Below are 27,288 nucleotides of genomic sequence, written 5' to 3'. Positions count from 1 at the left end.
CCCTCTGGTGATACACCTGGAGGAGAGGGGGAGCCCCCTTCCTGGCACCCCAATTTTATTATTCCAAGGCTGAAACTCCCCTGAGCTGCAGCTCTCGTGCTCAGATGCCTGGAGGGGCCAGACAGGCGGCTTTGCTCTCCCCACGCCTTACATGGTCAAAATTGCCTGCAGGGAAATGCAGGAATTTGGGAAGCTGACGTCAGGAGATGGGCCAAGTCCGGGGAGGTTCACAGGCGGGGAGCAGGGCAGGCGTCCTCCCCAAAGGAGAGCAGTTCCTCGTCCTCGGAGGCCAGTTCCTGGGAGTTCACCAGGGACCTGGCGGACTGACCTGGCAGGCAAGGTAAGATGGGGAGCCCTCCTTGTGGAGCAGGTGAAAGGAAAGGAAAGGAGAGATGCAGTGGGAGGAAGCAAGCAAAGCCGTGGGGCAGAGAGGGACAGAGGTGGGGCTGGAAAACTAAGAGGGGGCGCGGTAGTCGCAGGAAGGGAACTGGGGGACAAGAGGGTGACCCCAATGGCTCTCCGACTCAGGTCAGGCTGGGTCGTCCCAGGCTACAGGATGGGCCAGTGTTGTTTTGCGGGCGAAGCCAAGCGAAGGGACCCTACCCCAAGGACCTTACAAGATAAAGATACATGCAAAGAAAAGAAGGGAAGCCAGGAGGAGGGGGAGATCAGAAGGGCAAAGATAAAGGGTGGGGGGATGAGCAGCATAAAAAGGCACCAAAATGACCTGGTCTTTTCACAAGGCTTCTTCATTCACTGACTTTCAGATGGGTTGATGTAATTACTGTTTCTCAACCTTGGCCACTTTCAAACAGGTGGACTTCATCTCCCAGAATTCCCCAGCCAGCATGGCTGGCTGGGGAATTCTGGGAGATGAAGTCCACCTATTTTAAAGCAGCGAAGACTGAGAAACACTGCTGTAGATATTCTCAGCCCCATCTCAACTCCCCAAAAAAGGAGTCAATTTTTCACCTTCCAACTTCCTCAGTTGGCCCCTTGAGGCAGCGGGGGGGGGGGGGGGGGGCTTTTGCTGGAAGGAAAGGAATATGCCGAAGAGTGAGAGAGGATGGAGAAGGGCCTGAACTGATGGAAGACACGGAACAGGAAGAAGTGATGAATGAAGGATGAGAGAGAGGTAGGCCGAAGGAAGGAGAGATCTGTAGTGATCTTCCATTGCTAACTCTTGGATGATGGCACACTCCTCTGGGCAGAGGTGGTGTGCAATCTGGGGGTCCTTCTGGACTTGTGACTTGCACCCAGTTGTGCCCCTTCCTAGATCAGGAGGCACTGCTCACAGTCACTCCTGCCCTAATCCCCTCCCGGTTGGACTACTGCAACACATTCTACATGGGGCTGCCCTTGAAGAGCATTTGGAAGCTGCTCCACCACACGCTGGCACGTGCAGCATGGGGTGCACCCATGGGACCGCTGCTATGTGAGCTGCACTGGCTCCCAGTGGGCTTCCGGGTGCAATTGAAGGCACTGGTTGTCACCTTTAAAGCCCTACGTGGCACGGGGGCAGGTTTCAGGTGGAGCCGCCTATTCCTGGTGATTTCTGTCCGTCCCACCCGATCTTGCACGGGTGACATGCTCTGGGTCCCCTTGGTGAAGCAGCGTCAGCGGGAGGGACTAGGAAGGATCTGGGCACCCGCCCCGTGGAACAGCCCCCCCGGGAGACACAGATGGCCCTGACCCTGCTGGCTTTCCACAAGGCCGTGAAGACTTGCCAGCCCACCCAGGCACGGGGCAGGGGCATTAGTGGGGTGTGGCGGGGTGTCTTGTTATGTGCTCAGGGGGATTTTCGACACGGGCCTTGCGTGAGTGTTTCTTTGCCTGTTGCGTGTTCCTTTCCTCATATTCCTTGGTTAAATGGATAAATAACTTAATCAAGGAGCGAGGCTGGAACTGCAGGGACAAAGGAGGGGGGCTGGACCAAGAGACTGTCAGAAAATGGGAAATGAAATGAAAAGAAGGAGAAAAAAGGAAGGGAGGAAGGAAGGAGAGAGAAAGCGATTTGAGTGCAATTGCTGGAGATGTCAGGTACTTTCCTGGCAAAAAGAAGGAAGTCATTTCCAGTTGCTTCATCCAAACAAGCAGCTTTTTTAGCAACTGGACAAAAAGGGGCTTGCCAATGCTTCTTCTCAGAAGGCTTTACTTTCCAGTCCAGCCTATGGGCCTGGCATTTCCCAGTGGTCCCCCATCCATGTGCTAACTGGTCTGGAGGGCTTAGCAACCAAGATACAGAATGTAAAGAGTCAAGAGACCAGGAAGGGGAGAACAGCGTTGCTGCTGCTCCTGGACTGCCTTGGGTGAAGAAGGGAGGACACGAAGACAAGAGGAAGAAGTACAGAATCAAGAAGTAAAAGGATGCTGGCAAGGTGAACACGGGCAAAACCCAGCAGGAAAGACGTCAGCAGATGAAAGCAATGCCCTGTCTTTTGGAAGAAAAGAAGGAAAGGCATGAATATAGGATGGGAGGAATCAAAATGAGCCACAGTGTGCGTGAAAAATATGTGTGAAAAGAAAAAAGGTTTTGGTGGATCAAAGTAGAAGGCCGAGGGAATGGCCTTGAAGGACAGGAGGAAGAGCCGGGACCAAGGCAACATTCAGATAAGGGGGGCCCAAGGTTGGGCCAAGAAAGTAGCTTCAAAAAGCGTCTCAGGCTTGACTCTCCCTCCTTCTCATGAAGATAAAGGGAAAGAGGGAGTGAGAAGCGCATTCAGACTTGCAAGATTCTGTTACTGTAGCTTTACAATAAAGGTAGTCCTGATGACCTACATGGCATTGGCTCCTTAGCCTGGTCTGCCTTGTAGGGCCGACAATCCCAAGGGGAACATGAGCCAAGAACGTGATGCAGCTGCCAACAAAGCCGAGATGATCCCAGGATGCCTGGACAGAAGTAAAGGGTCAGGATTTGGAGATGGCATGATGTTTCTCTCTCCTGCATTGGTCAGAGCCCATCTAGGAAAAGGCACCCCCTCTGGGCATCATGTTTTAGGGAGGGCCCTGACAGTGACCAGAGAGCACCGAAGAGACCCACTGAAGAGCATCCACTGAAGGCTTTGGGTGTGTTTGGCCTGGTGAAGGGAAGATGGGGAGAGCTCGGCGGCTTTCGTGGAGAGGACGGGCAGGGTTGTTCAGGGTTCTCGGAGAGGATGGGAGAAGGAACAAGGGGGCTAAAACCGCGTCTGTCAAACTTGGCGGCTTTCAGATGGGCGGACTTCAGCTCCCCCTTAAAGTTGCCAAGGCTGAAAGACGCTGGCCTGAATGCCAGGAAGGGGACTTCACTGGGCTTGGAACGGCTCTCCCGAGGGCACGGGATGCCCGGGGATGGAAGGGGCCTCCTGGGGGGGGGTGGATTCCCGCGCGGGCAGCGGCGCGAGGCCAGAGGGTCCCTGGGGCGCCCTGCAGGCGCCCCGGCCGGGGTCCAAAGCGGGGCTGAGGCTCGACGCGGGTTCGCGCGGACCGGCGCAGCGAAGGGCCGGAGCGCAGAAGCAAGAAGGAAACCGAAAGTTTCCGGGGGGGGAAGCGGGGGAGCGGGCAGCTGCTCGCTGAGGGCAGCTCTGCCCCCCGGCTCCTGAGCGGACTGCCGAGCCTATCGCTCCCGGCCGGGCTGGGGAAGGGACGGAGCCCCAGCGGGGTCGCAGGGCGCGCCTGGCTGCGCCGGGCGGAGGAGCGGGCCGGGAAGGGCCGGGGGCTGCCCGTGCCCTGCTCGCGGCCCCGTCGGGCACGGAGGGCGGGCGGCGCTCCAGGGGGGCAGGCGAGGCCGGGCGGGCTCTCCGCCGGGCGTCCCTGGCGCGGCGGCCCAGCTCCTTCCTGCGGGCGAGCGGGCGGAGCGAAGGGAGAGCGGGGCGGGGGCTGCAGGCGCCCTCCCGCCGCCGCCGCCGCCGCGCGGCTCCTCCTCCTCCGCTGCCGCCGCGTCGCCGCCCGAGGCTCCCGGGCCCGCGCTCCCGCTGCCCGGCGCAGGTACAGGCGGTGCGCCGCGGCGCCTCCTCTCGCGGGCGGCGTCTTGGCTGCCTGCGCGCGGGCGCCGCGTTGCCGATCCTCCCTTTCCCCGGGGCCGGCCGGAGACGTCCGGGGCGGGCGGGGCGCGGGGCCTAAGCCCCTCGGCGGCCGGGCGGGGCCGGGACGGGGGGCGGCGGGCGCTCGGCCCTCCCCGGGCAGGGGCAGCCGGGCGAGGCGAGCGCCGCTGCGCTCCGTGCTCGGCGGGCTGCTGCGTCCTGGCCGGCGGCGGGAAGGGCTGGGCTGGGCTGGGCTCCGCGGGAGGCGTCGCCGTGGCGCCCCGGCGGCCAAGGGCCGGGCTGGCCTTCCGCCGACGGCGGGCTCGACTCGGCTCCGCTCCGCTGCGCTGCCGGGCGCAATTTGCGCGGCGTTGCAGGCGGTGTGCCCACCTCCGAGGGCGCGTCTTCGCATGCGCTCGCCTGGCGCCGGGCCGAGCCTGCCCTCGTGGACCCGCCGGGGAGCGGCGTGGTGGGGTCCCCGCTGCCCCCTGGCCGTGCCCTTCCCCTTGGGGAGATCTGGGGGAAGGCGGGGGCCAAGCCAGGCGCCCGGGTGACCAGAGGGTCCCACCGCTGGTGCCAGCTCGGTAAATGGGAGAAGCTGGGGACGGGCGTCATGTCAAGGCACTGCCGGGGAAAAAAGCAACGCGGCGCCCCTTTTAGGGGGAGGCAGACAAGGGGTCTCTTTTGGGGTGCAGGTGGGCAGCAGAATACGCCACCGCCTGGAGCTGGACCGCCCCCTCCCCAGCCAGACTGCTGGCACCCGCCCACCAGGCCTCGGCCTTTGCTTAGTGGGGCTGAGAGAAAAAAGGTGAAGCCCCCAATGTGGCACCTGGACGCTCTGCGCATTTTCTTTTTACCTTATGGGGGGCATTCTCAAGCCCCGTCTGGACCAGGACGCTTAAACATGGCAGCGTTGGCAGCAAGCCATAATGATGCCAGGATGACCAAGCGGGCCAACCCCGCGCTCAGGGACTTGCATCCCGCTGCCCGACATGTCCGTAAGTCGCAGCGTTGCGTGATGACGCAGTCAGGCGGGTTTTGGCCCTTGGCCCCGCACCTCCTGCTGTGGAGCCCCAAAGCTAAAGACTTAGAAGATGCATTAACACGCTAGCCCTGGTTAGCTTTAATCTTAGTTTGGGTGTTTATGACTTCCCGTGTTTTGCAAACTCAACTGTTGGGTTCGCTTATGGTGCGGTAGGCAGTGCAGATCTGGAAAAGGGGTTAGTTCAGGCGAGAGATGACCTGGAGATGCTCCAGCAAGGACTGGGTATCAAGTAGAAGGGGGCAAAGTTCTGGACCCGGTGCAAGCTGGACAAACATGATAGTTTTCTGCCCCCCCGCCCCCAAATATCAGGAGTGGTAAGTTAGATTCTATCCACAGACTTGAGAAGGGCAGTGCGGGGTGTGAGAAAGGAAGATTAGTCGCTTCTTGATACGGTTGCATTCACACAACGTGCTTATCCTGGTTCCTGAATGAACTTAGGAAACGAAAGTTAAAGCTAATCCGAGTTAATGTATGAATAGGCCTTTGCTCATCTTGGTTGAGCGTGTTGTGCGAACAGCGCCTGTATCCGGCTGGAGAATGAGCCAGCTTTGGACAGCTGCGAAGTGAAGGTGTGATGGTGGGACCTTTGGTGTGGTAGGTTTAAGCTCACAAAACCTGCAGAGCCTGCTTAGCAGGAGAGCAGGCCCCGGGCCGAACGCAGCCTGGGCCGGCTGCCTGGGAAGAGCTTGTCCTCGCTGCTGTTGGTGGACTTTATAACGTGATGCTCTCTTATCGACTGACCTCGCTCGCTTTGTTCCGCCTGCAGACGGAAACTGATAACTGCGCTGGGCGGAAACTGCATGGATTTGAGACCTGGGGCGGGAGTGGATTTCAGATGCAAACTTAGGACAGAGGTTCAAGGGTGGTGAAAATGCGCAGGGCAGCGATGCATCCGTGTGAAAGTATTGAGGAGGGGGTGGAAGGGATGCCTGTTTTGAAAGAGAGATTGCCAGATTCTTGGGATGGAGAAGGAGGTCTGGATGTTCTTAAAGCTTCTGTTGCAAAATCCTTGAGGCTCCGGTCTACAGATGGTCTCTGTAGTTCTGGGTCAGATGGAGAGGGAGGGGCTTAAAAAAATTAGTCACAAAGTGATGCTCTGTTTTCCTCGCAAAACGTTCTGCTTCCTCCCCTGTAGCGGGCTGACCTCTCTGGAATAGGCCAGGTCCAAGGACAGGATGCATCCAGACAGCATCACTTCCAAGAGCAGACCCATCTGTTTCCATAAGTGTGCAACTCACTCGCAAAATGCTTGAGAGAGGGGAATGGAATGTTTTGGAACCAACGTTGCTTCATTTTGCATGCAGCAGTTTTCATACTGCAAAGCTGAATGCCCTAATATGGATGTTTCCCAAAAGTTAGACTTTGGTTTGTACTTTTGCAAAGCTCCAGCTGTGTTACCCTTGGGTCAGCAGGCCCTCAGCATTGGCAAAGGACTGTGGATCCCTAGCTTGCCATTGTACACATCTCCAGGGTGGGATAAATGCCCACGTTGAAGCTTCGGAGCACAGCAGTGACAAGTGGAAAACCGGAACATGCACGCATTGGTTTATTGCATTTCAAGACGGCGGTCTTTGTAACTTCCCGGGCTGCGTGTGCTGCGTTAGGCCGACAACAATATTGATGCTTCATGGGGTGACATATTTGAGGGGTGCAAAAGGTGTCCTGGTTCCAGGTGTGAATCGGATTGCTCTGATCTGCTTGGAAGCATTCTGATTGGCTTGTCCAGTCTTAAAAAGTGCCCATTTCAGAATGGATTATTCTAACTGCAGAATGGAGGTTTTAAATGTGCAGGAAAAGTAGCTTTTTGCAGGAAATTGTTGGGCAAGGGTGGCAAGGGTGCTCCCGTGCCAACCGATCAGTAGCAGTGCTTGAGGGAATATGAAGGCAGAGAGAAGCTCACAAGGGGATAAGATAGGAGGGAGAAACAACCTTTGGCCTTTGGGGTATCACTGAATTACAGCTCCCTAGGGAACCAGATGAATGTTTGAGAACGCTGCAAGTTTTCCATGCTCAATCCTTTAAAGCAGTGTTTCTCAACCTTGGCAGCTTGAAGATGGGTGGACTTCAACTCCCAGAATTCCCCAGCCAGCCAAGCTGAAGTCCACCCATCTTAAAGTTGTCAAGGTTGAGAAACACTGCTTTAAACTCTTTAAGGAACAAAGAGTTCCTTAAAGAGTTTGGATTAAACTTGTTTGGATTAACTTGGATTAAAGAGTTTCGATTAAACCTCGCCACGCACTTGCAGGGGTGCAGAATTGAGATCCACCCATCCTGTGTCTCTTGCACTATAAGGCCCAGAGGGATCCTGCTGCGCACCAGCAGCGATTCTGCATTCACTTCACTGGCAGTCCTGCGCTGAGCGCGCTGTGGCCACCTGCTCACGATGGCCCTGCAGAAGAGCGTTCTGCTGACCACTCCCACGCAGCCGTCTTGACCCCGGTGAACCGGGGAGGCGTGGGGATTCAGCTCCCAGAATTCCCAGCGGGCCTGGCCTTTGGGAGACCAGCGGGTCCCAGTTGGCTGCCCTGGAGAATTGCAAAGACTGTAAATTGTGCTTTCGAAGAATTCATCATGTCACATAAGGGAGAAGGAGCACGTGAAAGGCATGTGCAGAGTCAGCTGTCTGTCCTTGACTTGAATGGCCAATTGCGTTCAAGCAGCAGATCTCCAGAGCATTGCTTGCAATCGCTTTATGGCTGATGTCTCACTTCTTTTGTTCTGCCCTGGCCTGGCCTGGCCTGGCCTGGCCTGGCCTGGCGTCTCCAAGATAGTGGCTATGTTCACACCAGGTCAGGAAAAAACCGAGCGCTTGGTTTCACAACTGCTAAGCTTGGATGGGGTAACCTTGGTTTACTTTCTTGGTGGCTTAGCGTGTTCTGTCAATCCAGCCGCCTTGGTGAGTTTAGGTTCTGCCCATTGTGCCAACCTGGAAAATGGATCCATTCAGGTGAGGCCTGCGTGTGGCCACCAACAGGCTCTGGTTGATGCAGGAGAAACAGTCTTCCGTTGCAAGGGTGGGTTCATGGTTTCATTGCAATGCAAAGCAATGTTCATTTTCCTCAAAGGGTTCTCGGCTTTTCTCCCATTTCTCTTGCAGTGTTTTGGAGCAGAATAAAGAATGCTCTCCCTTTTTCAACTTTACCCGTGCCACTTTTCCAACTAGATAAACGTTACTTCTCCCAAATTTCTTTGTTTTCGGGCTCATCTGTGCCATGAAGGACCTCTTTGCCTCCCTTGGTGCCTTCGCTGAGGGTTGAGCCAAAATTTGTTCAGAGTCTACCTTTTGAAAACTGTCTGGCCTCTGGAAGAGGCTCAGACACACCTTTGTGGGCCCTGAGTTCAAACAGGGTTTGCTCAGATTGGGCAGGAAGAATCAAAGTTGGGTGGATGTTGGAAGTTGCAGCTCAGAACAGCTGGAGGGGTCCTCAAGGAAATCAGTGTCAGCCCAGATGACATGAAATCCAGCCATTGAATTGCAGTTCTGCTGTCTGGACTCACTCAGGGTCGCGCCTGAAGGGACTTGGGGCAACCGCCTTGCTAATGATTATTTCATGTTTTTAATGAATTGGATGATTGGTGTCCCAGGTTCCTTTTGCAAGTCCCTTCAGTTGGTTTGGGCTGATAGGCGCCTCTTGACTGGGCCCCCTTCCAATTGACAGGGTTCAGCTGATTTTTACCAGCACAGAAACTCAAGAGAACTTGAAAGGGTCTTTAAAGACCATCCAGCCCACCCTCCTGCTGATTCCCAAGGGTCTCCGTTGCAGCTCCTTTCAACCCCCACTTCAGCACCTCCAAGCAAAGTGGATTTGCCACTTGCAGGGCAGACTTCTTTGCTGTTGAACAACTGGCGCTGTCGGGAATTCTTCCTAATATGTAATCATTGATTTGGACCCCCTGTTTGGCTGCAGGCTTTTATAGTTAGGTTTTTGGTTTTTGGTTTTAATGCAAGTTAAAACCAGGGCTTTCTGCCAGTATAAAAAGTAAGTATTGCTCAATCCCCACAGATCAGAGGCTTCAAAAACGCACTTTTTACAAGGGTAGCCGTGGAAAAGTGCACAAGGGCTGGTTTTCCAATGTATTTACGTGTTTAAAATACTGATATTCTGCTTCTGTAGCCCCCTAAGGCGAACACTACGGCCAGGGCCAAAGCCACAATGAAAAATTTTAAACTTAAGCTTTTTAAATGCCTTATTTAAAAAATGAGGTAGATTTGGTGATGTTGCCCCGTTTCAGTTGTGTGGCACCAGATATGGTACGGCGGGGTGACTGCCAGGCATGGCCCCTGCCTGTTGTCTAGTCTTTCTGAAGAGGACGCAGCTTTTCCCAACGTTTCCCAAGCTGTGGGCTGCTTTCCAGGAATGACCCCTCAGGTTAGGATAAAACATGATGTTAATTTCGTATTGCTGGTGATGGGAGCTGCTTCCGATTAAAAGGGTTCTTTCGGGAACGGCTTCGTGGAGCTCCTGCTTGGTCACCGGTGGTGGTGGGTCTCCGGGCCCCCTTGTCCTCTGCCCACCTCTTCCTTGAGCGCCTTCGATGCTTCCGAGCGTCGGCGTCTTCTCCGGTGACGTCGAGGGTCTTCCTTGGGGCTGCCAGCGAGCGTCCTGCTCCTCCTCCCTCCTGCCAAGGGTCTTCAGCCGTTTCCTCCAGCGCCCCAATGCGGAGGCCGGGACTCCTCTTCCATCAGCCTTTCGGACGGTCCAGCTTCCGCAGCCAGATGCCACAAATGGGGAAAACAGTGAGTGGGATCACCTACGCATCCTTTCTCCCTTCGGATGGCATTCGCGTTTGGTAACCCCATGTGGACCCTGAAGCTGCCCTCAAGGGGTTGGGGGCATCGGTGTGCCCCTCCATTCTCTCCCGGGGATTCCTTTCACATACTGCCACTGGTCGCGGGCACCAGATCCGTTGGAACAGCCCCGCAGGCGCCGTCTTGTCCTCGTCGACAGGCTGCCTGTGCAAACGGCGCTCGACCTGGAGCGCTTCTGACTTGCTTTCCACTCTAGGGCTCTCCCCGAGTTTCTTAGGCGAAGCAGCAGTGTGGGAAAAGCCCTGGGAAATTCCACTGCTGTGTCAACACCCTCTGCTGAAGAGGACTCGCACCCTTTTGCCTGCTGGCTTCTCCTTTTCCCGGCATCCCAGCCCCTCCTCTGGATAATCTTGGCCCTGCATTGAATGCAGATCACCCCCCCCCCCCCGCCCAGCAATGGAAACAGATCTTTAAAGTATGGCAAATACGCCCTCTGCTTCCTCTCTGCACAGGCTTGTTGAGCCAGTAATTGGGTTGCGATGCTCCAGGAGGTCGCGGTCCACGGGATTCCTCGTGCCTGTGGCTGTAGCCCTCTCTCGCGTCGCGCGTTTCTGCAGGGAGCCCTTGTGAATGGGACATGCTGCGGTTGATTTATGGATGCGAGTTTTATTGGGGCCTCAGTGTTGTTTTTCATTGAAGTCGTTTCTATCGTATTTTGCTCACTGCCCAGAGTTCCTTCTGGTAGATTGGTGGCCATATAAATTTGTTTAATTTACATGGCCACCAATCTTATTTAATTTTATTTAATCAGATTTAATGCTCATTGACCACAGGTCAGTTGGGTATCAGTAGAAAGTAGAGTGAGAGCAAAGATCGGGGGCCGAGTTTTGGGCATGGATCCTCCACTCCAGAGCAGGTTTGGGCGGTCCTGAAGATGCTCACACCTGGGAGAGATGTGGGTTTGACTTCAGGTAGACATTCTTCTTCCAGGAGCAGCCCAGGGAGGTAGCAGAGACACCCCAACTCTCACTGGAGGAGCCATGGGAGGGGAGAAATATATGTGAACAGAGAAAGCTAGCACGTTGGGACAAACCTCTCTTGCAAGCCACTTTTCTGCATGCAAGCAGTTTAAAGGGAGGAGGTTAAGATCTGTCGTGGTGGCTAACCACCGTTGGGGCTCCGTTGCTTCGGTTTTGCCCTCTGCTTGCAGCTCAGGGATCCAGAATGGGGACCTCAGTGGAGGAGAGCGGAGGATCCGAAGGGCAAAAGAGTTTGCCAGAGAAAGCCCTGAGCTGGCGGTGTCACTGCGGGTGCTCCGCTGTCCAGGAATCACAAGCAAAGTCGGAAATCCGGTGTGTCTGGACATACCTCTTCCCACCAGGAGAAGTTTTCAAAGCAGAAATGCCGTCAGCGGTGAGGGAACCTGAGTCAAGCTGAAAAGCCACAGATCTGAGAAACCCCGAAGGGAAATGGTTGGTGCTGAGAGCGGGTGCCTGTGTGAAAAAAGGGGTGCCTGTTTTGGTGCCCAAGAGCTGGGCAAATGCAGGGTGAGGTTCTGTTGCTAATCCCGACCTCAGGAACGCTGATTGATCAGGGAGATCATTTAAGATGAACGTCGGAAGCCCTGAGCTGCATTTCTGCCATAAGACCAAAGAGAGGAAGCTCGCCGGTGCTCGGTGTAGCAGAAGCCCCACGTTCAACCCTTCACCTCTGCAGCCCCAAGGAGCTCAGGTGGGCAAGGTGTTGGCAAGGCCCAACAGCTGCTCAAAGGGGAGAAGAAGGCCTCCCTCCCCATTCACCTCTGTGGTGTTCAGCCTTTTCCCTGCTGGTGCCAGACAGACACGTTGGCATGAGATTTCTGGGATCCCCAGCTGGCCACCCAGAGCCCAGTAATGCCAACTTGACAACAGGGCACCTCTTGGCAGTCCTTACCTAAGGGTGATCTCTTGGCGAGGGAGGAAGGGGCCATGGGCAAGCAATCTATTCTGCCAAAGTCCCATAAAGGGGGCCTTGGTTTTGGCGGGCCCTGGAGAGAGAAGTGGGGTTGAAGATCACACAGTGTACTATGGAGAGGGCAGAGGGACCAAGAGCTGGCACGGTGTAGCAGGAAGAGGACCTGGAGCACAGAGCCGGATGAAGCTCTTGAGAAGACGCATGGTATGGCTGCCACCACTGATGTGGGAATCCAGTCCCCGAGTGAGTTGGTCTGTGCCAAGCCCAGCCAGTAGGCAGGGTTGAGGAAGCAAGCGTGCACCAGCTTCAGCCAGGCATCTTGGATCCTAGGATTGAGGGGAAGTACAGAACAGCAAGGGGAGTTTCCAGCTCCAACTTAGCAAGTGAATGAAGGCAGTGAAGGTTCGACAGTGTTGCTTCCCAGATTTCTCGTCCCCTGGGCTGAGGTGCCCTTCGTGAGCTGAGCTGCCCACAGACTCCCATCCACTCCTTGGGGGTTTACGAAGGCCTAGCAGGCCTTCAAGAGTCCCTTGGCCTCCCCCAGACTTTCCCAGGCTGGGGGGTGAGAAGCATGGCCTGCCAGCTGCCTTGTGTTGCTGGGAGAACCTCCTGCTTGCTTCGTGGCCAAAGGATGGTTGGAGAAGCGGGGCCTCAAGGTCCAACAGCCCAGCAGGGGTGGAAGGCAAAGGGGGCCGGATCCTGGACAGCCACGACCAAGTCCCAAGGAGGAGAAGGCAAGGTTGGGAGAAAGGGCCTCCGTTCGGGGAAGAGAAGCCCCTTTCAGGGAATTTTGGAAGGATGGGTTGAGGCTGTGGCCATCCATCTTGGCCTTCCTGGCCCTAAGGATGCGCTTTTCCCCTAGATCCGCTCTTGTGTTTTCTCTTTGGTGCATTCGGGGCGGGGGGGGCTTTTTCAGTTGGAAATGCTGGGGTTGAAGTGGGGGGCCCTCCTGTTGCTGTCCTGTCACAGGAGCAGCCTGGCGGAGCGTCCCCTTCCTCCAAGGGTTCAAGGCACAGAAATTAGCCCGCTGTTCCACCCCGACCTCTTTCAGGTAGGGACACGATCCGCATCCTTTTGTGTGCAAAGGCTTGTTACGCTGCTCCCCTTCCCACGGTGCACGACGCGGCAGCACCCAGGGGTCTGGATCCCAAGTGGGGGTGTGCGCTTGAAGTCACCCTTGTTTCATTTCTGGGTTTGAGCGGTCCTTGCGCAGACGAGCCTCCATAGATGGGAACCTGGAAAATGGGTGGTTCAGTAATCAAGGTGAGCATGTTGTGTGAATGCAACCAAAGAGGGATTGCCCCCCTCCCCCAGTTTAAGGCTCTCATCTCCTTTTCTCCCAAGTTAGCCAGACCAGACCAGACCAGACCTCCTTGGTCCTTTTTCTCCAGAACAATCTCCCACCCTATTTTTGGAATTAACTGTCAGGCAGCCAAATCTCATTTTTATTTTTATCTTTTGTTGGAAAGGTCTGCACCCAAACAACATGAATGCTGCAAAATAACCCTCGTAAAAGAGAGGGGTGGAGGTGGCGTCACACACCTGGGCGTTCTGTGCTTTGGAATCCAACCCCAATCCTATTCCTAAGAGCGGGCCCTCTGTAATGCGCTTTTCCTAAACAGTCATGGTAATTCACACACACACACACACACACACACTGTGGCTGAAATATTCACAACAGCCTGACAGGGTAGGCCAGTAGTATACCCCTTCCTCTAAAATCCACCTCCTTTTTGGTCCCCCTTTTCACTATCACAGCCTCCCCAAGTACTACATTTCACTTTTAATGGCTGCCAACTTTACTGCCATTTTTATATGTTTTTCTTCACCAGGAAGAGTGGAGCAATGGTCTAAGATTTCTGAGTCCAGCCTACAGTTTGGGATTTCTGAGTTGTCTTCCATCCAAACCCCGACTAGTTCGCTTTTTCCAGTCAACCGTGTTCTACGAGGTTTGGCTAATCTCAACCTGTTTTTAGGTGGACTAGCAGCTTTAAGGCAACTTTCCGAGGGTGGCGTAATGTTTAAAGAGGGGCAGCATTGCAGTTGTGAAGCAAAGCCTGCTTGTTGATTTGCTGAAAATAAACTCTGCGCGGGGAGATAAAAGCCCGGGTGGGCAGTCTTGTTGCTGGGGCCCGTGTTTCTGAACGAAGGGGAGCTGCGAGAGCCCGTCGAAGGGGTCTGCGTTCCCGCATCGTGCTCAGCTGGGCCATTTAAAGACTCAGCGTCGACGTTCCCACAGCCTGCGCGCTTGGCGGTTAACCTGGGTTGGGTTTTTGTGGCTTTGCCTATTCTGCAGCACCAACCCGTTGACTTAGTTTATGACTTAGGGTATTGGGCGAACCCGGAAAATGGCCTCATTCAGCGGCCTGATGAAGGCTGCAAGGCGGGATGGGGGGAGAAGCCGGAGCAAAGAAATCTCTTACCTGCAGACCTTCTGTCAGGATCTATGCAAGCTTTTCCAGAGGATTTACTGAACTTTGGGAATGAGTGTGCAGACTCTGACACCTTCTGCTGGTGATCCCACCTCAGCGGACAGGGCTGGGCTGGGCTCTTCCGCGGGAGGAGAAGAGGGGACTTTTCCAAGCTCTTCCAGCATCGTGTCGCTCCGTAGGAACCCTTCTTGATTGCTCAGCCAAGACCTCCTCCACTCCTTGGTCCCAGAGGACAAGCTGGACAAGCCCCCGATTTTGTGCCAAGAGCAGCCTCTTTTACACCGTTCGGAAGGACCTGGACGGCTCCCGTTGAGTCGGTTCTGCCTCGGTCCAACTTCCGTAAACTTTGGATGCGGGCTCAGGAAAGGAAGGCAGGGAATGGGTTTCGGGGTGGCAGAGGAAGGCTGTGCTGATTGAAACGGGCCTGGCTGGCATCATCCCGTTTTCTTGGCAGGAAGGTGAAGCGTTCGCAGGTCCCGGCTGGTCCTGCTCTTTCAGGCTGTCAGCGCCTTCTTTGCACGTTGTGTCATAATTGCACAGCTGCAACTCGGGTGAAGGGGTGGGGCGGGGCGGCCCCAGGCTCCCAGGTGAAAGGCTGCCCTCCGGGTGCCCCGATCTGGTTCTGTTGGTCTTCCTTAAACCTGAATCCCCATCACCGCCAACATCTCGGGGGGGTTCTCCAGCGCCCTGCGCTCTGTGCAGCAACCCGCATGGGGCAGAGAGGGTGCCTTTTTAAAAAAATTTCGTGGGTCGAGGATGAGAGTGGAACGGTGGAGCTGCATCAAGGGGGGTTCCAGCTGGCGCAGGTGCAACATTGTGCACTTGGGTGTAAAAGGGCCTTGCACACCCCAGAGACCCACGGCTGGGTGGAAGCAGTGCGTGAACATTTGGGGGGGGGATTGTCTGGCCGGGGAGAAACAGCAACCCAGGAGGGAGGCGGATGGACTGAGTTTGAAGATGTGCAAGTTTGCGATCCGTTGGAGGATGCTTAACGGGGAGAAATTTCAGCCCAGTCTATGGTCCCTGGATACGGTTTCTGACTTTTCAGCCAATGGTCATCCGTGTCGTAATGACAGATCTCAGAATGAACAAAAGGGTACTTAGGTAGAATAATTGACTTAAAAAAAAAAAAACCCCAAGCATAACAAAAGTGCTTTGGGTGAACCGCTTCAGTAGAAGGGAAGGTTTGGATGGGACTTTAGAGATCACCTAGTCCAACCTCTGCCCAGCACAGGGATCCACCACTCCCTGAAGAAGGCCTCTCACCTCTGGAAAAGCACCAGTGCAGTGTTTCTCAATCTCGGCAGCTTGAAGATGGGTGGACTCCAACTCCCAGAATTCCCCAGCCAGCCATGCTGGCTGGGGAATTCTGGGAGTTGGAGTCCACCCATCTTCAAGCTGCCGAGGTTGAGAAACACTGCTCCAATGAAAGAGGATCTGTTTGATTTTGATTCTTCTTGATATCCCACCCAAAATCTGCCTTTCTGTAGTTTAAGCCCATTGTTTCTGGTCTGGTTTTCTGCAATAACACCGAACAATTCCGCCCTGCCTCCTCCAGGACAGCTTTTCAGATATTTGAAGACAGCCATCCGGTTTCCTACAGTCTCCTCTTTTCCAGGCGAAACGTATCCCCAAGCCTCCCACTCTTCGTTCTCCGTTTTCCCTTTCGAGCTTGATCGCTCTCCTCTGGACCTGATCTACATGGTCGGTCTCCTTCCTAAATGTGGTACCCAGTTCTAGGTACCCAGCTCTGACCAATGAAAGATAGAGAAGTGCAATGGTGTCTCACGATCTGGGCACTTTGCTTCTCTTGAATTTTGCCTTTGCTTCGTTTGCAGCCGCATCACACTCTTGGCTCAGATTCAGCTGTTGATCCACCAAGAACCCTCCCATGCCCTTGGCATGTCCTGCTGCCCAGATGTTTCCCCCAATCCTATACTCACACGGTTGCTTTTTCCTACCCAAATGTAGGACTTCGCACTTGTCCCTGTTAAAATTCATTTCCTGGTTATTGCCCCTTGGTCAGAATCGTGATGCTGTCCTTGAACGGGTTTGGCGTCTTCTCCTCTTTGTGCTGTCCGTAAGTCTGATAACCCATCGGCTGTTCAGGGCACCAGGCCTAAAAGAGAGCCCTTCCAGACCCCACTCCCCATTTCCCTCCAGCTGGAAACAGAACCGTTGGCGCTGAATCGTCGGGTATGGTTCTCGGCCAGCTCCGTGGCCAGCTAACGGGAGCCCAGTCCAGCCCACGTTTTGTGGTCTTCCTTCCTAAGCCTTTGGCGTTGCCAGACTCAAGATGCCCCTTGCTCACCGCATTCTCGGCGGATGCATCAGAGGTCAGCGAGTCCGGGAAGGCTGAGGCTAAAATGCAAACTCAGCGGTGGGTTTGCTCTCTGCAAGGGTTGTGTGAACCACTCGGCTCACAGAGACTTTTCTTTGCAAGCCCAAAATAGGGGGCCACGTCCCCCCCAAGTTGCCAGCTCTTTCCTGCCAGAAGGGAAAGAGAGAGGAAGCTGGTCAAGGAAGAACACAAATAACGCGGGTTCGGATTTCATCCCGTGCCCTTTTTCTGCTGCAGTCAAATTAGGGAGCTCGCTTTTAAATTAATGCTCTGTTTTATGTCTGGATCGTTTAGTGCTCTGGGCTGCCCCGAGAGTAACATTATTGGGTGGGTTTAGTGTTTTTTTTTCTTTTTAATAATTTTGGCATGCTAAACTCATTAACAAAAGGGCAGTATAAATTCAAAGAAGCATTAATGAAAGAAGGAGGAAGAGGAAGAGAAGGCCTGGAAAACAGTGTTGCGAAGAAAACAACCCTCCTGACTGTCGTCTTCCCCAAATTCAATGAACCACACCTATCAATAATCTCTTGTCACAAATGAAGGCATATTGAGCCTTCCACTGTAGCATAATTATTCTTTTAACCTCCATCTGATAGAATCCAGGTTAGGGTTAGGGTTGCATTCACACAACTCACTTAACCTGGTTCGTATCCAATTCTCAGGTGTGCATAGCGCATCGAGCCATAAGTTAATCCTATGTGTGGGTTGGCCCAGAACCCTAAACTTCCCCTCCCAACTAAGATGAGCATTTACCAATCTTCACATCCTGTGTGAATGCAGCTCTAAGGTCGAGGAGTGTGTTGTGTGTAAGACAACAATAAGTGTGTTGTGTGTAAGACAGTAACCATTGCTGATCTCCAAATTATTCTTTCTGTAAAATAAATGGCCTTGTGCCAGCATTCATTAGTATCAGTTTGATTCTGCTGTCTCTGTGGTTGGGTTCACACAACATGGTTAACTCCGGTTAAGGAAAAATTTCCCTCCCATCGAGTTCAGCTATTCCTGGCCACATCTGTAATGTTTCCTTGACAGAAGTGCTTGGGATGTTTTTTTCAACTTCCTAGCATAGTCTGCAGGCTTGGGATTTCCTGATGGCCTCCCATCCTCAAGTCCTCAACAGCCTCAACCTTGTGCACCAGAGGAGCCAAGGTTGGCTAAGTTTACCCACGGCCACCGTCGCTGCATTGGCATAGCATGCGGTGCCCAAACAAATCAAAGACATAATTGCTTCTCGATTTCCTCTGGGCAGTTCCCATGGTTTACTCCATCCATCTTGGTTTGTTTGACCATGCTTCTGTGAAGTAGGCTAGGTTGTGGATCTGGGCCTGGCCCAAGGCCCCTCCTGAGCTTCTGGGCTACACGAAATCTTTCCCTGCCTGTCCGTCGCTCCAACCTCCTGTTCTCCGTGTGGAAATTGGGTGGGCAGTGCACAGAGTTTTGCAAAAAAACCTAGTCTTGAAATGGGCCATGAGATGCCAGTGACTGATTAGTGCAACATTTCTCATCTTTGGCAAGTTTAAGATGGGTGGACTTCAATTCCCAGAAGTCCACCCATCTTAAACTTGCTAAGGTTGAGAAACACCATCTTAGTGGATCAAGCTGTCCCAGCAGTGAGCGATGGGTCTGGATGTCTCTCTCGTTTCCTCTTGCCGGCAATGGTCTTGACAGCCATGGTGCACAGGCAAACCAGAACAGGGACCGCCTCTCTCCCCTTGCGTGCAGCCTTCGCAGGGCTGGTTGGGTGATTTCAGCTAATTGCAAAGCCGGAAGAGAGGCGTGTTTTGCCACAGTAATTAAGTCGGATTGAAGAAGAAGAAAATTGCACCTATTACTAACCCGCTTCCTAACTCCTACTGGGCCTTGCTTGGGGGAACCTGTGAGACCGGAAGGGGGGTGTCAGCAGCTTGCCAGATGAATTGGATCCCCGTGCAGGAGGAATAAAAGCCACCTCCGATTTTAAAAAAAGTGCATTTGGGTGGGGGCACTCAGCCCTCCACCTTGAGGGTGTGTCTGGAAGCCTGCAAGCTGGATTCTGCTAGCAAACGCTTGAAAATATTTGGACTTTAAGGCCGTGGCTAAAAAAAATCTACGTTAGTGCCAGGAAAAATTCAGGTTTGGGTCCAGGTGGTCACCAGAAGTCAAGATGGACTCAAAGCTACATTTTGAAGAAGTGCCACTCCTTTTTGGTGACTCTTGGACTTGGGGGCGCTGAGATTCCCTTGGGATGGTAAAGGAGGAGGATTTATTTATCGGCGTACAATCCACAAGGAAAAATTAGAAACGGTGTAGGATCCTCGCTTTGCAAACTGAGGGGCAGGCTGGATCTCCACGTCCTGTAGCCACAAACGCTCTTCAGGCTAATGCATTTTAGCAGCCCTGCAAGAACTCAGCAGGGAGAGGGGTTCGCATGTGTGGGGGCAAGCCAGTCCACTGAAGAGGGGCCACCACTGAGAAGACTCAACTGCGGGATCGCTGCGGGTAGAATTCCCTCTGGGAAGGATCTTTAGCAATCTGGAAGTTCGCTGGCCAGGTAGATTCATGTTGGAGAAGGCGGCCTTGAAGATATCCAGCCTCGTCGGGCATTAAAGGCGACACCCAGAACCCTCCTTTGCATCTGGAGGCTAACTGGCAGCCACCCTCGCTCCGGGAACAGCGGTGTTATATGGGCAAATTTGGATACTCTCATGAGTACCCAGCAGGCCACCCGCTGTCCCAGTCTGAGCTTCCAGAAGACCTGCAGAAAAGTCCTCTCGAACTTGCTGGCGAGCAATCTCTAAGTAAGATGCTTCACGCAGAAGATTTGGTCCTGGGGGTGCGCAGGCTAAAACATCTGGGTTGGGCTGAAATCTCCCTCCGGTTAACTCTGCTGGACCTTTCGGGGACTGAGGGAAGTGCAACCCTTCTGGCAATGGCCCGCCATCTCCTCCCCGCTCGCAGGAGACGGTTACAGCCTCCTGGGGACAAGATGCCCCCCGCATCCCGGATTTGCAAAACTGCCCACTGTGCGATAGAGACAGAGTTTAAATTGGAGGCGTTCCCACATGCCACCTGCAAGGGGAGGGCTGCCTTCCTGAAGAGACCACCCCCCCATCTGGGCGCACCCCATTTTCACCCTGCTCTTGATTTAATTTTCCACCTGCTGCAGCTCGGTTGGTGCATCCAGCTGCCTCTCTTCAACCCGAGGGAAGTCTGCCAGCAGGATCCGCACACAGAACCCCTGTTTGCCTGGTGCTTGTGTGGCTGATGGGCTGGGAAGGGAAGGAGCTGAACCGGTGCCCGATCCGATTGCCGCAGGATCAGTTTGGCTGCTGTTGGCCCTCTTCTCTAGGCAATTTGGAGTTTTGATGGAGTTGCAGTTATTTAGAGGCTGGTTTCTGTTTTATTCATCCTGCCCTTGGTGGATTTCCCAGTGTTGCCCGCCTGAAGCCCTCTTCCTTAGGCAGTTGGGGATTTCCTGCTAGATCCCAGACTCAGGCAGAGGATCCATTCCACAATGGGGCAGGGAAGCCTCTGCTTTCTAGGCAGAGTTTTAAAAAATAAGCTGGGTTAGGCATTTTCCACAGAGAGCAACCTCTTGTTAAAATCAGGAATCATTCCCCAGTAGCCTACAGTGGCGCTGAAATGTTTGTGACCTCTTTTGAAATGTCAATATTTCTGCATAAATATGACCTAAAATTGCATCTGTTCTCCACAGAAGCCCTAAAACTAGGTAAAGAAAACCCACTTCAACAAATGTAATCGGGGTCTCTTTACCTAGTTTTGTAGTTTATCTCTTTATCTAGTTTGAGGACTTGTGCGGAGAACAGCTCACGTTTTAGGTCGTATCTGTGCAGAAGAATTGCACGTTCCAAAGGGGTCTCAAACTTTTAAGCACCACTGTACGCCTCTGAAATAAAGGGGTGCAAAGGAATTGACTTCGGGGTGGTTCAGATTGTTCATCGACCCCCAAACATTTATTATAGGAAAATAATTTAATAAATGCTACTTTAAGTAATAGTACAATGAAGAATAACAACAATAATAGATAATAACAATAACGACTTCATAAAAAATGGGTAGTATTTAAAATAGGAAAAATGTAAGATTTAACATTCCGTCTTTTACTGAAACTGTTGATATCGTTAATGGGAATGAGCGTCCACAAGGGCACTGAGGTTTGGTTGGAGCGTGGTAAGTTTTAGTCGTGGTCCCCACACTCTTCCAGGTTCAGTCTGTCCCTGTTGACCCCCAGCCATTTACTGACCCCCTTTTGAGCCTCTGGGGGTTGATCTTGACCACTAAATGACTGAGGGTCAATAGGGAGGTTGATAAACAATGGATGGTCGATTGAGGTCAATTAATCTTTTGGGGTCTCTGTAGAGCTCCGTGCCAGTCTGCTACGATCAAGAGCTAACCTGGAATTCCTGCGGGGTCTGTTTCATGAGTTGGCCTATCTCGAAGGGCTGGCAGGTGGTAGTTTTTGCCCATTGGCAATTACTCCTCTCCCCAGGGGGTGATTTCCGAGGGTCGCCCTCTCCTTCCCCCCCCCCCCCCAGGGTTAGCAGACGAGATACAAACCCGATCGCTTTTAATGCACCAACAGTTGGTGCCTGGGGTGCTTCAGTGGCTTCGGTGACAGACTGGGGGAAAGGGCTCGTGAGCCCACCTGGGAGAGCCGCAAGGGCATCAGTCAGCCATTAATCTCTGCCGTTCGCGGGTGGAAAAGGCCGGGGGCACCCTGCTTTATACGTTGCAGCATTTGTCGGGATGTTTGTTGGGAGGCGAGACGGGGAAGAAATTCAGCCGCCGTGGCAAGAAAGATTTCGCAGGTTGCCTCTATGACTTGGTGGGCATATTTCGTGCCACTTTCTGGGCAATGCCATGGAAGGGGCTTCCGGTTGCCTTCTTCCAGGAGGTTTTTCCCCCCCCAGCCGGAGATTTCCTAGTGGTCTCCCATCCAAGAACGAATAGGCTCCAATGCTGCTGAACTCTTTTTGAGGTTTGTCAAGGTTGGCTAAGGGCTGGGCAACTGCAGCGTCCAGGATTAATTAGGGAAAATCTGGAATATTTGCAATAGGACACAACCAGATTCATACAACACATTTTGTTGGGCCAGGCAACCCTTTGGTTCGTCCAGGGCTCAAGGTTTTCTGTGCGTGGCTTAAAACAGATCAACCTAGTTATTGAACTGATCCATCTTCTGGGTTCTTCCCATTCCTCCATGAAGTCCTGGGGAAATTTACAAGAAGGATGCTTCAGGATGGGGGGCCAAGATCTTTTGTTCAAGTGATGTGAGCGCCTGACTTGGTTCCCTTCCCTAAGATTAAAACATGTCTTTAAACCGGTGTTTCTCCACCTTGGCCGCTTGAAGAGGTGTGGACTTCAACTCCCAAGAATTCTGGGAGTTGAAGTCCACACTTCTTCAAGCAGCCAAGGTGGAGAAACACCCTGTCCCACCATTGAGTCGGTTTTGACTCCTGACGGTCTTCGTAGACCAGTCCTTGCCGTTTTCCTGGCAAGGTTTTTCTGCTTCCTAGGCTCAGACGGAGGGACTGGCCCAAGGTCACCCACCTGGGTTCGCTTGGCTTCGAGCGCGGTGCCTTTAACCACTCCACTAAAGCGGCTTTCTCTGTGTGCCACCACACCCTCTGCTATGCTGATCCCTGTTTGCCCTGGTTTTGCAGGGTTTGAAAAGCTAGCATCTTCAGAGACGTGACCCACCCACTCTCCTTTTTGACCTTGGTGGCCATGCAGATCAGACCCTCACTGAGCAAAAATGCTCTTGGAAGATGCTGTTGGGTAACGCATGTGTGTTCAGACAATGTTTGTCTCTCCCCAGGACTACGAGAGGGACCCCACCTGGGTGGCTTCAGAAAGAGGAACATTCCCCCAACTGCAGACTTTCCTGAGAAGGCATACAGTCCCAACTGGTACGTAGACCCACTTGTTCTGTGCATTTGACTCACAGGTAGCAATTCCATCGTTTGTCTTTGGGTTCAGCTTTCTCTGTGCATTTGTGTGAGTCATGCTAAGCCTTTGGAGTCAGGCCAACGCTACCTTTCCCCCTGACCCGGCTAATGTATTGTGTGAATGCCTCCAGAGCAACCTTTTCGAATTCAGGCAGGCTTCAAAAATTATAGCAACGGACGCTGCGTCGGAAGGAGTTTGGTAGCCCCGTTTCCAACTCATAAATGTTATTTGAAGGCAGAAGCATTCATGAGCTGCAGATGTTCTATGTTGGTCTGGATTTCCAGAAATGTTACCCTCAGGAACTAGGGAGCAGAGCTATGAATGCTTCAGAAGCAGTAATAATAATAATAATAATAATAATAATAATAATAATAATAATAATAATAATAATATCCCGCCTCCCTGCTGTTTATAAAAACAGCCTGACTTTCATAGGCTCTGAATGAGCCTTGGAAAAAGAATGCTGCTGTTTTAAGGAATTTGCTCATTAAAGTTAATGCAGCTTTTAAAGCCCCTTTGTTTTAGGCAAAAGCCTGAAGTAAGTCGGGCTGTTTTGCTGCACAGCAGAAGAATATTGCTTCACATTTGTGTGAGGTCCAAAGCACGTCTTCTGGGTCATTTTTGAAACTTCTCCCAGCTCTACTAGAGAAGCCTTCTTGGCCATAAGCAGCTTGGCACCGTCTTATTTGGGAGAAGTGTACAAAAATTTTCAAGGTTGTTCATACCTCACAAGATCCATTTCGACCCCAGAGGAGATGTTCTGATCTCACTGAAAGTTTTCCAGCTGGGGAACAGGCTGTTCCAATTTCATGGAAGGGTTCCATTCCTGGATCAACTGTTCGGACCTGACTGCAAATAATCTCAATTTGAAAAAGGCCGTTCTGACTGCAAAAGCTAGTTGCACTTGGGCTGCTGGTGAACTTGCAGGATTTTACCTTAGTGGATATGCAGATCCAGGTTTGGAGCAGTGGGCGTCTTCTGTGGTGTCTCCTGGGCTAAGGAGACCAAAGCTTTCCTGCTTTCCATCTGTCACCTGGTTTCTCTAGGCTGGGAACCTGGGATGCCCTGTAAATGCCCCAACATGACACCACTGTAATTGTGATGACACCAGGGCCCATGAGCCCCATTCCTGTCTTGCAGAGCTATTGATTCAAGTCCTAGGTTGCCCCGACACAGCACCCATTCTTGGCCTCTCTCCTGTGCCTTCCACTGACTGAGTTGGTGCCATCAAGTCAGTGTTGACTCTTTGTGACTGTATAGGTTGACTTCTCCAGGATGATCTGTCCCCAACCTGGCCCTTCAGTCTCTAAGTGGTGCCTCCACTGCTGCTGGTCATCCTCTTCTTCTCTTTCCTTCCACCTTTCCCAGCATTAGTTCCTGCTCCAGGAAGCTGGGTCTTCACATCATGTGTCCACCAAAGGAGGATCAATTGAGCCTGGTCATTTGTGCCTTGAGTGACAACTCCGGGTTGATTTGTTCAATGATCCATTTGTGTTTTTTCTTGGCTGTCCGTGGTGTTCTCAGGAGTCTTCTCCAACACCAAAGTTCAAAAGTGTCAAGACTCTTCGTACCTTCTTCAAAGTCCAACTTTCACTACCCTTGAATGTCACAGGAAATACCATGGTTTGCATTGTTCTGATCTATACCTGTCCAGGTATAAACACATCAGCATCTGAAGATCTTCTCCAAGGCCTTCATGGCTTGGAGTGCTCGTCTGCGGTGTATTTCTGGACTGCTTGTTCCTTTACTGTTGATGGTTGATCCTCAAAGGCAGAAGCTCTCCACCACTTCAGTGTTTCACTGTCAGTTCTAAAGCTAGTTGCTGTACCTCTTGCCATTCGTTTCATCCTCTTTATCTTAAATTGCAGCTCCTATTATAGCAGGTGCAATTCTTAAAGAAAAGGAAATGCACATTTCTCTCAATTGCTGTTTGGCCAATTGCCTCTTGAAAGCACGGATGCAAGTCTCCTGGGGAGGTGTTCAAGAGCAGAGAAGGAGAAACGTACGTCTGTGTTTACTCGGTGTTGAAAGAAGGTCTTTCGGAGAAGCTCTGGAAGAAGGCTTCCCTTCATGCTTGGGGGCTTGATCAACATCCATCTTTGGAGCAACCTGGGCCAAGACAACGTGTGCTTCTTCACACGTGTGTGAGGATCAGGAGTATAACTGATAACATCCCGGGCCTTCAGGAAGCCCAGCTCCCTTTCCTTGTAAAATATGAAAAGTCTTCTTTTTCTCCTTCTGCGTCTCTCTGAAGGCTGCCTCCTGCCCCTGACTTTCTCCACTTTTGGGCGAAGCCCCAAGACCTGAAGAGCATTATAAAGTCACTTTCCGAGCTGATTCTGGCCATATATGGCCACAGCCAGCATCTCCTGCCTGTTTGCCTGCAGATCCGATAAGTGCGTCGTTGGAAAGAAGGCGGTTCTCTGCCCCCACAATCTTGGCTTCTCCGGCCCCTTCCTGCTGGGAATGCACATTCCTTAGATTTCAGTTCCTCAAATCTTGGAAGCATTGCTCGATGCTTGGAGAGGTTTCTGTCTTGGGCCACCCACCACCCTCCGTTGGTGCTCTCCTTGCGGGGCATGTAGAAGAGGGCCTCTGAAAGGCTCTTCCTCTTCCCATCAAAGGGAATTGTGTTGGCAAAATAGATGATTGTGAGCCCTAGGGTGGGGTGGAGGGTGGGCAGCAGCAGGGAAGGTGATTGTCTTGTTTTGGGGCCCTAGGACATGCTTACACGGCCCCCCCAAGGCTGTGCTGAAGAATGGATCAATAAGATGTCCTGAAGCCTGGTCATTGCAGTTTGTGACCATGTTGAGAAAGAAGCCTTTGGGGCTGCATTCAGACAACATGTTTAACCTGGCAGCAGGTTAATCCATCTTCTGGGTTGAACCGTCAATGAGCTTGGTCCCCAAAATAAACTGAACCGCAAAAAAACCTAACTGAGGATAAGCCTAACCAAGTTGAACATGTTGTGGGAATGCAAGCGCTGGGTTTTTGATCTGGTTAAACGTCGGGAGGAGTCTGGTCGCGCCTTTTCTGATTAACTGCACTCAAGATCCGTTTGGACCTAATTCTCAATGTTCAGGGTTTTAGTACCTCAACTGCTAGTTGTAGTGTCACTTATACACTTCAGGGAACCCACGTTCAGTTGCTGAGCTGTTCTTCTGCACCAGCGGACTGTGGGGACGCGTAGGGAGGTGGAACTGAGGTTGTATGGAGAAGGGCTGTGGAAGGCCACTTGGTGGACCTCTATAGGCCACTGGCATTCTGTGGGTCACACTGATCTAAGCTTACTATAATCTGGGCTGAAAAAATCCAGTAAACCATGAATGGCAGCCCCACAAGATATATTCTCTTTCTTCTCGCCTAGTGGCCATCAGATTTTCTGCAGCCCAGATATGTAGTCTTCCTTCATCTTTCTTCTGAGCAAATGAACAGCCTTCCAAACAAGCGCTGGTGCACAGCTGTCCACTGTTTAACTTCTTCTAAGAACATTATGGGGCTATTCTAAGACTCAACTCATTCTTGGAAAGTCTGGAGAAGACATGATGGGTCCACCTGCTGAAACCAAGGTTATGAAGACCGTAACTCCATTCCAGGAGGCTCGATTCTCAGCTGTCCGGTTGGATATCTCCTGACCCATTGGTTTCAATTTCATATCCATTGGTGGAGGTTTTTTATCAATTCTGAAGACAATCTCTAGCTCTCTTGATTTCAGGAAAGACTCATAGGAAAAGTCTACAGTAGCAGCTTGGCTCTGGGGACATCACAAATGCAAGATTCCAGAACTGCTGTTTTGTTTTAGAAGTTTTGCATAATTCCTTGAAAGTTTTCCGGTATTGTCTGTTTTACATCTGAAGGCACACGGGGCCCCATCCTCCTAGACTGTGTCTTCTGCTTATAGTTACAGTGAGGACCTTTCCCTCTTCCAGATGAGACCGGCAGGGGATGGTGGGGTTGAAGTCCAACCCGTGGTGAAGGCACCAAATGGGGGAATTTCCCACGTGGGAAAGCTGGACTGACAGGCATGGCAGAGAAGGGGGTGGCAAAGGGGTTGTGAACTGATGTATCTCCAGATCTCTTGCTCCTCCTTCAAGATTTTTAGGCAGTTCAGTGTTTCTCAACCTTGGCCACTTGAAGAGGTGTGGACTTCAACTCCCAGAATCCCCCAGCCAGCCTTGCTGGCTGGGGAATTCTGGGAGTTGAAGTCCACACCTCTTCAAGTGGCCAAGGTTGAGAAACACTGCCGTATATGGATCAAGAGTCAATGCAAGGCAGCTTGACGTGGCCACATGTTGGGCTGGCGCATTTGGTCAGGCTGTTCACTCAACGTCTGTCAGGGCCCCGTTTTAAACAAAGCATTCTGAGAATTTGGGAAACGCCGTTCCCCAACAGGAACAGCTTTCTGCAATCTGGCGTCTTCCTAATTTTCAGCTGCAGGACCCATCTTCCCCGCTCGAGAAGCAGATGGCTGCAAAGGGTTTGCCCAACGCTTTGCTGATTGTGAGAAGGGAGCTACTTTGAGAACAATGCACCCGTTTGAATTCAACCTGCGTTGGGCAGGGGACGGCCACATCGGCGTGACAGGTTTGACCGGCTCTCGCAAGCGATCCGTTTCCTGTTTGCCCAGGGCGTTGAGTCATCGGCTCGAAGATTTGCGCAACGTGCTTTGCCACAAAGAGCGAACCGAGGTTAACACTGAGCGAGCTTAGGGTAGGGTGCCTCCTGGGTCTTTCACTGACCTGGTTGTGTGAACCGAGCCAAATTGGAGAGCGTTGCAGGATCGGATCAGGTAGGGTCTACAGTTGCCGTGGGCGCGG

At 52.6% G+C, this 27,288-nt stretch overlaps 1 protein-coding gene across 10 annotated transcripts in view; it reads left to right on the top strand.

Annotated features, from left to right (window-relative positions):
- The first annotated feature begins 289 nt into the window (after positions 1-289).
- The window catches only part of LPP (LIM domain containing preferred translocation partner in lipoma), a 229,236-nt gene continuing 202,237 nt past the window's right edge, over positions 290-27,288 (top strand). For 4 of the 10 annotated variants that reach the window (XM_088132293.1, XM_088132289.1, XM_088132294.1 and 1 more), the window contains exons 1-2: positions 3,819-3,966; positions 22,341-22,431. The gene's annotated coding sequence lies outside the window, so the exon portion shown is untranslated. Of the gene's footprint in view, positions 341-3,818; positions 3,967-22,340; positions 22,432-26,902; positions 27,056-27,075; positions 27,261-27,288 lie in introns of those variants that run through there. The other 6 variants (XM_088132297.1, XM_088132291.1, XM_088132300.1 and 3 more) reach the window with 4 other exon arrangements.

This window comes from Python bivittatus, unplaced genomic scaffold, assembly GCF_059951505.1.
Source record: "Python bivittatus isolate LINGU-HERP-01145 unplaced genomic scaffold, Pbiv_v1 ctg000980_np1212, whole genome shotgun sequence".
In the NCBI taxonomy this organism is placed as follows: domain Eukaryota; kingdom Metazoa; phylum Chordata; class Lepidosauria; order Squamata; family Pythonidae; genus Python; species Python bivittatus.
This window is presented reverse-complemented; position numbering and strand designations above follow the sequence as displayed.